The 15,089-nt window shown below is 36.4% G+C and overlaps 1 pseudogene; it reads left to right on the top strand.

The window, feature by feature from the left end:
• The first annotated feature begins 345 nt into the window (after window positions 1-345).
• LOC133046714 (S-formylglutathione hydrolase-like) lies at window positions 346-1,324 on the top strand (annotated as a pseudogene).
• Window positions 1,325-15,089: the final 13,765 nt, after the last annotated feature.

Raw genomic sequence — 15,089 nt, forward strand, 5'->3', positions numbered from 1 at the left:
ATTGTATCTAAATTCTTATTAGGTTTTGGAATGTTGAAGAATTTTCTAAGGAGAAAATTATTGATGGAGACAAAAAAGATGCAACATTTTCTAAAGCATTTTGTCACTTTTTGTGAAAGTTTTAATAATCTTATTTGTCCAAAATTATTTTAATTTTACAATTCATCCTAATTTCATACAGGTGAAATAACTAAGCATTTTTTTTTTTTATAATCGGGGTGGGGAACACATGTAACTAAGCATTTTAAAACAGTGAGATAGGCAGCTGCTCTTCCCGCCGCCACTGGAGGATCATCTACACTTTGGTACAGACCAAAGAGCAAGTAGTAATTGGACAGAAGAAGAATGGCATCAAAACAGGTTTCCGGCAGCAAGTGCTTTGGCGGACTGCAGAAAGTTTTTGAACATGACAGTGTTGAATTGAAGTGCAAAATGAAATTTGCTGTCTATTTATCACCAAAGGCAGAAACTGGAAAATGCCCTGTGCTGTGATGGCTGTCTGGTTTAACTTGCACAGAACAAAATTTTATATCAAAATCTGGTTATCATCAAGCTACTTCAGAACATGGCCTTGTCATTGCTCCAGATACCAGCCCTCGTGGCTGCAATATTAAAGGAGAAGAAGACAGCTGGGGCTTTGGCACTGATGCTGGGTTTTCTGTCAATGATACTGAAGATCTTTGGAAAACTAATTATAGAATGTACTCTTACCTAAGGAAGGAGCTTCCCCAACTCGTGAATGACAATTTTCCAGTGGACCCCCAAAAGATGTCTGTTTTTGGCCACTCAATGGGAGGCCACGGAGCTCTGATTTGTACTTTGAAGAATCCTGGAAAATACAAATCTGTGTCAGCATTTGCTCCACTTTGCAACCCAGTGCTCTGTCATTGGGGCAAAAAAGCTTTTATTGGATATTTGGGAACAGATCAAATTAAATGGGAGGCTTATGATGCTACTTGTGAAGTCCTATCCAGGTTCTTAGCTGGATATACTAATTGATTAAGGGAAAGATGACTAGTTCCTTTCAGATGGACAGTTACTTCCTGATAACTTCATAGCTGCCTGTACAGAAAAGAAAATCCCTGTTGTTTTCAGATTACAAGAGGGTTATGATCATAGCTACTACTTTATTGCAACCTTTATTGCTGATCACATCAGACATCATGCAAAATACCCGAATGCATGAAAAACTTCAGATAAGAGAATCTCTTCAGGATTATAAAATTGTAATAAACAGAATTGCAAGGAAATAAGATTTTAAAACTTTGGATTTCATAATGCTAAAAATACTTCATTCTGTAGTTGAATCACCCTCTGAATAAAGATATCAAACCTGAAAAAAAAAAAGTGAGATAGACAAGTAACTCATGAAGCAGCAGACTACTATACTACCATCAAATTAATAGTCTAAAAATGTGTTTTGTAACAAAGCACATATACAAAATTTGTGTACATATGCAGATATATGTAATAACTGGCTTCCCTGGTGGCTCAGTGGTAAAGAATCTGCCTGTGATGCAGGAGTTGCAGGATACAAGTGTTCGATCCCTGGGTTGGCAATATTCCCTGGAGGAGGGCATGGCGTCCCACTCCAGTATTCTTGCCTGGAAAATCCCACAGACAGAGGAGACTGGTGGGTTACAGTCCATGGGACTGCAGAGTCTAGCATGACTGAAGCAACTTAGGATACTTGCATGTATTACATAACATCAACAAATACATTTGGATTGATAAATTATATTATATTATAAATGTACTACATAACATCAACAAATACATTTGGATTGATAAATTATATTATATTATAAATGTACTACATAACATCAACAAATACATTTGGATTGATAAATTATATTATAAATGTACTACATAACATCAACAAATACATTTGGATTGATAAATTATATTATAAATGTACTACATAACATCAACAAATACATTTGGATTGATAAATTATATAAAGCTTTTTCTCTCTTGTATTGGAGAAGGAAATGGCAACCCACTCCAGCATTCTTGCCTGGAGAATCCCATGGACGGAGGAGCCTGGTAGGCTACAGTCCGTGGGGTTGCAGAGTTGGACATGACTGAGTGACTTCACTTTCTTTCTTTATTTTGTATGACATCCTCTTAGGTAAAACACGTGTCATTTTGTATGATTTATATGCATATAAGGGCTACCCAGATGGCTCAGATGGTAAAGAATTCTCCTGCAATGCAGGGGATCTAGGTCCAATCCCAGGGTTGGGGAGATCCCCTGGCGGAGGGCATGGCAACCCACTCCAGAATTCTGGTCTGGAGAACTCCATGGACAGAGGAGACTGGCAGGCTACAGTCAGGGGGGTTGCAAAGAGTTGGACATGACTAAGCGACTAGGCACAGCACACCATATGCGTATGGATGCATATATATGCATAGAAATTCATATACATATTATGTATATAATATTTGTATGCATTAATATAAAAGTTCTCCTCTTTACTTTCTGAGTGTCTATCAGATTAACTTTTAGAATTCCTCTGTGGCAACTTCGGCTTTTTATAGCATATACCTCAAAACTTTTCCAGTCAGGTCCAAAACTACTTTCACGTTTTTGGGTGTATATTTGTTATAGTAGGACTTCCCTGATTGTTCAGTTGGTAAAGAATCTGCCTGCAATGAACGTGACCCTGGTTCGATTCCTGGGTCAGGAAATAGTAATACCTGACTCTTGGTAACAAAATATGTATGGTTGTAGTTCTCCAGAGAAATAGACCTACAAGTCTGTGTGTGCTAATTGCTCAGTTGTGTCCAGCTCTTTGTGACCCCATGGACCATAGCTCGCCAGTTTCCTCCTCTGTCCATGAAATTCCCTAGGCAAGAGTACTGGAGTGGGTTGCCATTCCCTTCTTCACTGCAAGTCTCTATATATATCCATTTCTGACTATACAGTTTTATCTTTGCTGTCTGCCTATGTATCTACAAGTTAGAGAAAGAGAGATTTGGGGAATTGCCTCACCTGACTGTGGAGGCTGAGAAGGCCCACCATCTCCCATTTGTAAACAGGAGACCCGCAAAGGCTGGTGGGTATAGTTCCAGTCTGAGTCCAAAGGGCTAAGATCCAAAGGTGCAAGTTCCTTTCTGAGAGCAGGAGACTGATGTCGCAACTCAAGCTTCTGTCCTGTCCTACTCTTTGTGACCCCATGGACTGTAGCCCACCAGGCCCCTCTGTCCATGGGATTCTCCAGGCAAGAATACTGCAGTGGGTTGCCATTCCCTCCTCCAGGAGATCTCCCTGACCCAGGGATTGAACCTGTGTCTCATAGGTCTCCTGCACTGGCAGGTCGGTTCTTTACCACTAGCACCACCCGGGAAACCCTAGCTATTAGACTGCTCTTGCCATTCAGCTGCCCAGTCATGTCCTACTCTTTGCAACTCCATGGACTGCAGCACCCCAGGCCTATCCGTCCCTCAGCATCTCCTGGAGATTGCCCAGGTTCATGTTCATTGCGTCAGTGAGGCTGTCCAGCATCAGAGAGAAAGTGTGAGTTCTTCCTGCCTCTGTTTTGTATTCTGTTCAAGCCTTCAGTGATTGAATGATGCCCATATCTTTCCATATGATTTCAATGATGCCATATCATGGAGAGTCCATCTGTTTACTTAGCCTACCCACTCCAATGCTAATCTCTTCTGGAAACACTCTCACAGACACATCCAGAAATAATGTTTAACTGGATATCTATCTCATCAGCAAGTGAAGTTGACATATAAAATTAATCATCACATAAGATAATTTGGACTTCCCTGATGGCTCAGATGATAAAGAATCCAATTGCAATACAGGAGGCCCTGGTTTGATTCCAGGGTCAGAAAGATCCCCTGCAGAAGGGAAAAGCTACCCACGCCAGTATTCTTGGGCTTCCATGGTGGCTCAGATGGTAAAGAATCTGCCTACAATGCAGGAGACCTGGGTTTGATCCCTGGGTTGGGAAGATCCTTTGGAGGAAGGCATGGCAACCCACTCCAGTGTTCTTGCCTGGAGAATCCCCATGAACAGAGGAGCCTGGCAGGCTACAGTCCACAGGGTCAAAAAGAATCAGACACCACTGAGCAGCTAAGCCCAGTACAGATGAGAATTTAATAAAGTTCATTTTATTATACTTATTTGTAACCATGACTTTGCCCATAGTTTGTGTGATTTTAAGAATCAAGCATATGTTGTGTTTCTACCTTGATTCATATCTCCAAACCTTATCCTTTTCAACTTAACTATGCAGGTAATCTATGTAGAGTTTGTTTAATTGTTATTAAATATTGTTTGAATAAAGCTGAACATTTGGAATCTAAGTAGAATTATTGACACATCCCTGTCCAGTTTGAACCTTGTGTATCTTCCCAATCTTTATTTGTTTGTTAGCTCTTGCAATTCATAAGAAAAAACACTTTTGAAGCCAAAATGTGGGTACATTTCTGTTATGTGTTTCTACTTAATTTCAGGAAATTATTTTCCAATTTTAATCATTTTTATTTTGGCTTTGTAACCATTTCATTATAATGTTGGAAAAGTACCTCGAAGATGTGCTCTTAATACTATGTGCCTGTTCCATATATGCCATATTTGTAAGGATTCTAAGAACAAGAATTTTCTTAGTACATTAATTGTAGTATGGCACAAACATTTCTACTGTTAGCTGAGGACCAAAAATGGATACCACCTAAACACATCATATCCCCTCACACCATTCCTTATTCACCTTCTAGATATTCCTTATCCATTCCTTATTCCTTATCCTTATTCTCTTGCTACCTTATATGCCTTGTCTCTGTAGTTCTGAAAGTTTGAAATCAGGACATTTTTCAAATTCTTTTGGACTATTGCTGAATATGCTGAAAGAAAGATATGTATTAGTGATACATACTGGAATATTAGAGATTATCCATGGTGCCAATATAATTATTTAGGGAGTTATTGTTTACTTACATCTAGAAAATGTGCTCTTTTTTAGCTTCTTTTAGTTTAGACTGAATATTTTTCACAGCTCTAGTTACAAAGCAAACTTTATTATTGCACTTTGAAATCAATCATTTAACACCTGTTTCAAAAGTAAATAAATGTTAATTGACAGTTTTATTATCATTCAAAACACCTTCTTGCTAATTAATGCTGGGTGAGATTCTCAGTCATCATTTAGTTCTAACCTGAGTGTCAAGAGACTTAAAATATGAGATTTCGGTAATTAATAACACAGAGTGCTATGCCTCCATTGATGATGTTTATTTATGTTGATGTGCTATGGTTTTATATAAAGTTATAAAACATCTCAACATATTTAGCACTCTTTTCATCCAGTGCAACAAGAAAATGTTTCTTCCATTTCCTTTTCTTGAGAAATTCCATTTCAGTGGGATAATTACACACTCGTCTGGTTTTCAGTGATGAGAAAAATACTCATGTTGGCAGATGGTATCATTGGTTATTGAGAAAAGAATATCATAGAAACATTCCATAATGGTTGGGTTCACTAATAGTTGGTCAATGGATCCAAAAATCTGTGGAATCTGAACTCCTAGTAAAGAGAAAATGAGTTCCAAGTTCAGGTAATTCACCATTATTTTTTATTTGAAAATCTGTGGCAATAATTTACATATGCAAGCAATAATATGGCTTATATTCTTTTATATAATTATACCTATAGAGATTATTAGACTATTTTAAATCTCTTAAATAATCATAATTTTTATATTTCTAAAAATGTGGTTCTGAATTGTCTTTTCTTTCTCAAATTGAAGTTAACTTAAAAGTAAATAACATTTGTCTAGTGCTTCATATCTTGCCAGCTCTTCTACGTATACTATCTCATTTAATTCTCAGGGAATTACTGAGAGTAATTGTTAACCTCATGCAACAAAATGGGCAAACAAAATTCTCTCAAGGTCTCAGTGCTGGCAAACTGCAAAGGTTACTTTTACCTTTGATTAACTCACACATACTTCTGATTGAACAGATATAAATCAGGGATTCCCAGGAGTCCACCCTCAACTTTGATAATTTGCTAAAATATCTCATAGAACTCAGGAAAATGCTTTGTTACTGTTTCCAATTTATTTAGAAACATACAATACAGGAACAGCCAAATGGAAAAGATGAACAGAGTATCATATGGTGAGATGGTATATGATATTATTGATGCCTTCCAGGGGTACCACTCCTCTAGCACATACACCTTAAGGACTCTGAACCCTGTCCTTATCCTGAAGCTATTGAGAGGCCACAAAAATTGCCTGGTTAAAACAAAAGATGCTCCTTTCACCCTTATCACTCAGGAAATTTCAAAGGCTTTAGGACCCCTGTGCTAGCAATGAGGATAAAGATCAAGTATCTTTCCCATTATACCGCAGTAGAGGACACTTGTGTTAGTAGCCTTCAGTCAACAAACAAGTGATGCCAACAAATGGTAGGGTCTGTAACTGTATGAACATGAAAACAGTATAATTCCATTACAGAGTAGCGTGTTTTCAATCATTCTCTGTTTCTCAGGGTGGTTTGTCTTATGAGACAGTCCTTAAGGAGATGCTGAGAGAGAGTCACGTGTGGACAACTTTCCCCCTTTCTTTCTTAGTAGTAGTGTTAGTCACTCAGTCGTGTCTCACTCTTTACAATCCCACAGATTGTAGCCCGCCAGGCTCCTCTGTCCATGGGATTCTCCAGGCAAGAATAATGGAGTACATTGCCATGCCCTTCTCCAGAGGATCTTCCTGACACAGGGATCAAACCTGGGTCTCCTGTGTTGCAGGAAGATTCTTCCCCTTCCAAGTACTAACCAGGCCCGACCCTGCTTAGCTTCTGAGATCAGACGAGATCGGGCGCATTCAGGGTGGTATGGCCATAGACTGCAGGAAGATTCTTTACTGTTTGAGCTACAGGGAAGAACTTTCTTATTTCTCTTTTATTCTTCACTCAAGGATAAGGAAAACAGAACATCTTAAGAATAGAATTCTTTCCCAAGCACCAGGTGACATAGTCAGGAGACCTAACTCAGGGGGGAAAATAGGTAAAGGTATGCTGTGAAGACCTATTACAAGCCAAAATGCAGGTATTGTACTATGCATTAAATATTATATTAGAAATTTCATATGTATTATTTAATTCAATCCTAAAGCTACCTTAATGAATTAAAAGCTTTTATCAGTCACCCCATCCTACTAATGAAGACACTAGGTTTAGAATAGATAAGTGAAATTTAGTTTTTCAATGTGAAAAAATAACTGTCAGCAAATGATGCTAGAGTAACTGAATATCCATATAGAATACATAAAATTGGGCCTTTCCCCAAAACACACAAAAATCAACTCAAAGTGAATCATAGATGAAAATCTAAGAATTATGTATGATAAAACTCTTAAAACATAGAAATAAATCTTCATTACTTTGGGTTAGGTAAAGACTTCCTAGACATAATACCAAAAGAAGAAACAACAGAAAGAAAATTAAATGAATTGAATGACATAAGAGCTTAAAATACTTGTGCATCAAAGGACACTATCAATGAAGTGAAAGATAACTCACAGTAAGGGGAAAATATCTTCAAGACAAATATATGAGAATTGTATGCAGAATATAAAACTAATTCCTATGATTCAATAATAAAGAGACAACTCAATTTAAAAATGGGCATGAAATCCAAAGAATATGCAAATACCCAATAAACACATGAAAAATGTTCAATATCAACAGTCATTAAGGAAATTCAAATCAAAACCATAATGAAGTAACATAACACTTCTCACCCACTAGGATAGCTGTAATAACAAGTGTTGTAATGCTTTGAAAAACCTGAAACCTTGTAGACTAATGATGGCAATGCAAAATAGTGCAGTTGCTTTCAAAACAGTTTCATAGTTCCTCAAAATGTTAGCATTTTCACATGACCCAGCAATTCTACTCCTGGTATATACTTAAGAGAAATGAAAACATATGTCCACACACAAACTAGTTAAGGATCGTTCAGTTCAGTTCAGCTCAGTTGCTCAGTCGTGTCCAACTCTTTGTGACCCCATGGACTGCAGCACACCAGGCTTCCCTGTCCATCACCAACTCCCAGAGTTTACTCAAACTCATGTCCATCAAGTCAGTGATGTCATCCAACCATCTCATCCTCTATCATCCCCTTCTCCTCCCACCTTCAATCTTTCCCAGCATCAGGGTCTTTTCCAAAGAGTCAGTTCTTTGCATCAGGGGGCCAAAGTATTGGAGTTCCAGCTTCAGCATCAGTCCTTCCAATGAATATTCAGGACTGATTTCCCTTAGGATTGACTGGTTGGATCTCCTTGCAGTCCAAGGGACTCTCAAGAGTCTTTTCCAACATGACAGTTCAACAACATCTATTCCTGGGTGCTCAGCTCTCTTTATAGTCCAACTCTCCCTTCCATACATGACTACTGGAAAAACTATAGCTTTGACTAGATGGACCTTTGACTAGACGGAAAGGTTGAGGGCAAAAGGAGAAGGGGGCAACAGGTGATGAGATGGCTCGATAGCATCTCAGACTCGATGGTCATGAGTCTGAGCAAACGCCAGGAGATAGTGAAGGATAGAGAATCCTGGTGTCCTGTAATCCATGGGGTCATAAAGAGTTGGGTATGACAGTGATTGAAAAACAACACAGAGGTGAAGCTTGAAAATACACTAAATGGCCATGTATTGTTTGATTCTATTATGACTTACATAGAATTGCCAAATATATAGAACCAGAATAAATTAGGAATTTCCTAGAAACTGAGGGTGGACTTTCTTAGTGGCTCAGTGGTAAAAATCCAACTGCCAATGCAGGATATGGGGATTTCATCCCTGGGCTGGGAAGATCCCCTGGAGAAAGAAATGGCAACTGCTTCATTATTCTTGCCTGGGAAATCCCATGGCCAGGACTCTGGTGGGCTACAGTCCATAGGGTCGCCAAGAGTCAGACAGGATGTAGCAACTAAACAACACATAACAGGATAGGGTATAGGGATAGGGAGTGATTGTTAATCAGTAGAGGGTTTCATTTTGGGGGATGAAAATGTTATGTAATGGTATTATGGTGAAAATTTCACAAACTGTGAATATATTAAATCCAAATAACTGTACATTATAAATGGGTGAATTATTTTATGTGAATTTTATTTATTAAGGCTGCATTTAAAATAACCAATAGAATATGAATCCAAGATGTTGACCTCAAATAACCAGATAAAATATTTTTAAAGGGTCCACAAAAAGCCTACTTTTATTATCAAAGGAAGAAACTTACCCCTTTGCAAAATTCTTTCTGCACTTGACTTTTTGATCCCATCATAAAAAAACAATACTCATGTATCTTGTTTAGTATATTTAACTGAGAAACACGTGTTGGTTTGATTAAAGATGAAGATGTAATTTGGTATTGATTCTCATCGAAGGGATATGTGTACTTAGACACAGAGCTGTGTCTATGAGCTCTGTAGTGTATGTAAAAGTCTAAATGGAATGCAGGCTCAGACACAACTCCTAGAAACCTAATGCCAATTATTTTAGCCCTTTTCTGTACATTCCTTCATTAGCGGTACAGAAAGGAAATGTCATGTTACCCATGCAAATGTTTCTTCTAGATATTTAGTAAATCTGGGTTCATCCACGTTCTTGAAAACTGAATGAAGTTGTGGTCTACGTACTGATATTATGTTTTACCTGGAAATATACAGCTAAGTAGAGCTATCAGCATTTCTCACTGACATGAACACTGTAATAGCATTGCTCAAATAAGTGTATATCTAGAAATTCAGCTATTTTTTAAACTTTATTTTTATTTTTTTTAGCTTTTTATTCTGTATCTGAGTGTAGCCAATAACAATGTTATGGTAGTTTCTGGTGGACAGCAAAGGAATTCAGCCTTATATATATACATGTACCCATTCTCCTCAAAACTCCCCTCCCAGCCAGGCTGCTACATAACATTGAGCAGAGTTCCCTGTACTGTTCAGTAGACACTTGTTGGATCCTCAGCTTTAACTCACTATAATTTCTCCTTTCCCTGAGTGTTATTTACATTAAGTTCTTCTTAAATAATTTTGCTAGTCAAAAGTCAGGGACCTGAGGCAAACAACCCCTATCAGAATGTTTGCAAATCTTCCATTTAGAACACGAACAGTGGGAAGCAGGACTATTAGTGAAATAAACATTGGAAGACGCACATTAAAGTCCTTAATGTTGTCGTTAACTGCAGTTATATCATTCCCTTTTTACTGATGTTGGCTTTATGTTAGCAGAGAAGGATTAAGTTGAGTGACTAGAGAGTCCTGATCTTATCCAATCCTCATGTAGGCTATAGGGCAAAGGGATGTCAGACTGTCCAGTGACTAGCTGGATTATGCTGCATCATTTGGGGTGAAGATGGAATCCCTAGAGCTTGGGAACCATGCATCATGCTAGAATATGCATGCTCTCATGGCATTTTCCTAAATGAAACTTTTTCCTTACTTTAAATCTGTCTTGCACAAGTTTCTTTCCAGTTATCTATCCAATTTCTTTTTCAGCGAGGAAGGTGATATCAACTAAAGAATGGAGGGAAGGATCCTGATTTATTTTAGGCACTTAGCTCAATTTGCTTTTACTTGTTTGGGAAATTGCTTTTTCAATGCAGAAAAATGTGTTGCAGTGAAGCAATTTCATGGGCTTGATGACACTGCAGTGTGTTACTTGCCTGTATCTGTTCTAAGTGTAAATGAAATGCACGGGCAGCAGGATCACCATTATTTACTTCTTTTATTGCTTCTCCTTTTCTTGCCTACTAGATTACATGTGTGCTAACTGAAGTTACTGTTTACACTTATTTAACAGTATTGACTGAAATTACCCTGAATCTCCTCCAGTGAGGACTGATTTAGCTACAAATCACTGTTCCAGCTCTGAAATCATTCATCAGCCATAGGCAAGATCCATTATGTGGGATTTCAGCATAGAAGAAATATTAACAGCTCCCTGGAAGAAACGTTACCTTCACATTGGCTATGACTCCCTGCTGGAGCTGCAAATTACCCTCAAGTAATAATTATAATACATTAGTAGAGGTTTAATTTCCAATAAGTGCTGTCTGTTTAAGAAATGGCAATCTCACCGTGGCTCAGAAAACAATAGATCATGTTATCAGCCAGAATAAACCTACATGGAATTAAAAGAAAGATAATAAAAAATTCATTACAGTTTGAAAACTGTAGGGAAAAAAAGAGTGAGTTTCTCAGTTACATTTTTATAGATCATGTTTACAGATCATCTCACTGGATGATATTTGGTATGGTTGTGAATATTTTTGCTTTAGTTAATAGTGACATTGTGAGTTCACTAGTTAACATCTTAATTTTTTTTATTATTTTTTTTTTTTTCTGAGGGGTGGAAGTTACCCCTCAGTAGAAGTATAGGAAAAATTCACTCTTTAGTTGCCTATACACAGTGACCCATGTTTTGCATCCAAATTAATATTCTAGCAACCATCTTCAAAAGTATAGAAAAGTTAGAGTTTTAGAGGAGAAATTGTTACTAATTCTACTTTAAACTACTTTAAACAGAAAATAGAATGTTTCTGTGAAGTTAGACCTGTAAATAAATGGTTTAGGAAGGTTTTAATAAGGTTTTAGCATAATACATGTTTTGTGAAGTCTGCACATCTTCACTTAAAATTTTCAATAGAAACTCTTTTATGTAAAAAGTGTCATATTAAGAACTTTTATACTGTATGTTGATATCTGTCTACTTTTTGGAGTGAAGTGTAAAAAGACCAAATATTACTTGCTTAACTTTAAATGAAGTAAATTTTATTTATAGTACTTTCTCAGTTCAGTCGCTCAGTCATGTCTGACTCTTTGTGACCCCATGGACTGCAGCATGCCAGGCCTCCCTGTCCATCACCAACTCCCAGAACTTACTCAAACTCATGTCCATTGAGTCAGTGATGCCAACCAACCATTTCATCCTCTGTTGTCCTCTTCTTTGGTACTCTTAGGTTTTACAAAACTCGTCATTTCTTCCAAAATATTAAGTGTCTATGGAATGGATGTTCACAAATACTGATGTAAGAGCAGGGATATTCTGAAGTCTTGATGTTTGAAAATGCCTTGTGCTTGAAGAGTTTGTATCATAAGCTCATTTTTTTTTTTAATACCTGGACTCATTTCTCATATTGAACAAGTTCTGGCACACTTCATAAACCAGATTGTATATGTGCCAGTGCTTGAAAGTTTTCCTCCGGGTTCAATGAACTATTGATTTAAGGAATTCAAGGAGATTCCATTACTGAATAAAGAGATTCATATTTTCTTAACACTGTAGAAACTGTAGTTTGATTTACGTAGCCATGCTGTGTATGTGTGTGTGTGCATGTGTGTGTGTTTGTATTTGGAATTTTTTTATTTTGTTCTGATGTTTGATAGGTTTCATGTCATATTGTCAATACAGAAGGCAAAATAAAAGAAAATGATTAAAATTAAGACTTGCACCATTTCTATACTGAATGTCATGTTAAAAATATATACAAAATTTATAAAAGCAAGCAAAATCCCTTAAGTCTGCCTATAATTTAGATTGGAAACAGTATAAGAAGCTATTTCTCAAAATCTGAAACAATTTCAGCATTTCAAAGTTTATTATATTTAGCAACATTTTTAGAAACTGAACTGTATGACTTATCATATCTTTAGAAGAGGGAATATGCAGAACCCTTTAGACAGTTTAAAAAGTTGAAGTCAGTCTTTAGCTCTGAAACACAAATTACCCCTTGAATAGCTAAATATGTAGCATACCTCAAAAATGACTCCCTAAGTTTATTAGAACTAAAATGATGTGACAGATCATGATTTCACAGCCCCTATTTCACCCAGCATACAATGATCTCCACTAATTATCTGAAAAAGTATGAGTCAGGCATGCAACTTATCAAAGTGATTTTACATGATCAGATTTTTTTCTTAGGTTAAAAGGATATGAAACACAATTAAAAATGAACTTTAGAGCTTCATTCTCATTAAAATGTGGCATTCAGTAATAAGAAAGAAAATCTACAGGGTACTATATATATGTAATATATTATGTATTCTTTTTACATAAATAAATAAGGGCTTAGTCATCTTGCTTAACAGTTATTGCAGTTGTAATACAGAGTAGAATAAAATATATACTTCAAAGCACTCTTCTGTTATAGTATAATTTTATAGGATGTGTATTTAGAAATAATTCAAGTGGTTTAATCATGCAGTGATTAATTAAAATTTGTGGATTTCTCACACACCTTCTACTTGAGTGCACAGCCCATAAGCATATATTTATAGCTGTGTAATAAAATAACAATTTCAGAATTTTTAAATACATTTAAAAAATTTAATGAATGCAGTTATGCTTCTCATAGATGAGAATTAAGATGCTTATGAATTGGGAAACATATACAATATTTGGTATATAATAAATGTACAGTGATATGGTATCAAGGTGAAGCTTTTCAACATTACAGGGGGTGCGGGTCAGTGAAGGGTATATTCTAAAATATATATGAGAAAGAGAGAGATTTGAATAAGAATGTAGATGAAGAGTAAGTAATATGTTTTATTTCACTCCAAAAGGTTCTAAGTGACTGTCCAGGAATGATAGAATCAGCCAGTGTGGTAATCCATATATCCTGAAAAATGATTATCATAGAATCATCTTATTACATGATTCAGTTGTTGAAAGGGCAGTAAATATATACAACTGGATTTAATTCTAGAATTTGCCTTTTCCAGCTTTGTGTTTTCAGAAAAGCCATCAAAGTGCTCTGAACTTGTTCCTTCATGTTTTACACGGAGTAGCAACACTTGTGTGGAAGAAAATGGCAACCCACTCCAGTATTCTTCTCTGGGAAATCTCATGGATAGAGAAGCCTGGTGGATACAGTCCACGACTTAGTGACTAAAAGCAATCAATCAATAATACTTGACCTGACCGCTACCTGCTATTTTTGTAAAAATCAGAACAGGAGATGGTAGTGTATTTCTATTATTATTACTAAATAATAATAATTACTATTATTACTAAATATTACAAAATTTATAATAGTAGTAATGTCAAAGAAAATGATCAACAGTAATTGTAACAACAGTCATAATAGCGACAAGGTGTCCTTAGCACTCATTGAGTCTGTGTGTTAGGTGGTACTAACGTATTTTATTTGTTACATCACTGCAGTCATGTGAGATATTTACTATTACTATCTCCACTTTAGAGTGAAGAAAACGGAGAAAGATTAAATTAGTTATGGAGACCACGCAGTTGGTAAATGAGAAGGAACATTTATGTCTGCCCAACACTGGAGTCTAAGCCAGCTGCTACACATTTGATTCTTTCACCACTCCTAAGAAGTTACATATAGTTTATGTAATCCTGAGGAAGACCTTCTCATTTGATAATGCTGTTACCTGTTTACTATCTGCTCTTCAAGGAGCTTGCCTTCTAGCTAATGTTCAATAAATAACAAGCGGGGGTAAATGAGGCAGTGATTGGTTGGAATCCATACAGACACACGGTCTGGCATGTAACAGAACTGTACAAGTTAAATTCAGAGGAAAATATTGTTTTAAATGTCAATAGTTTAATTAACAGAAATAGTTCCTCACATTTTAAATCATATATGTTAAGAGGGTAGATCATCAAAAATGTACTGGTAGTAATATCTTTATGCAAGGAGAAGGAGATATTTTTCTTGTATTCAGAATTCCTAATTCTTTTTATCTTGAATTTCGTGAATGTGAGATTTCATTCTAGTAGGAATGTATATACACGTCAATTCTGATTCACTGATTTTATTTACCAGTAAACAGAATTTCTTCTAATCACTGAACCTGATAGTTTTCCATTATAAGAATGATGAGATCATTATATTCAAATGGAAATGAATCATTGTCATATGCCTTTACTATTTCTAGAGGCAGACATTCTAAAAAGCTGTAGATTGGATTTTTTTATGGATTTTCATTGCAACAGAGCTGGTGATTACTGTGAATATGTCTTGTCTGCTTGCCCTATGGATAACCTCAAATATACTTCCATAAACTTGGAAGTTTAATGGAGATATATT

Source organism: Dama dama, chromosome 25 (assembly GCF_033118175.1).
Source record: "Dama dama isolate Ldn47 chromosome 25, ASM3311817v1, whole genome shotgun sequence".
NCBI lineage: Eukaryota > Metazoa > Chordata > Mammalia > Artiodactyla > Cervidae > Dama > Dama dama.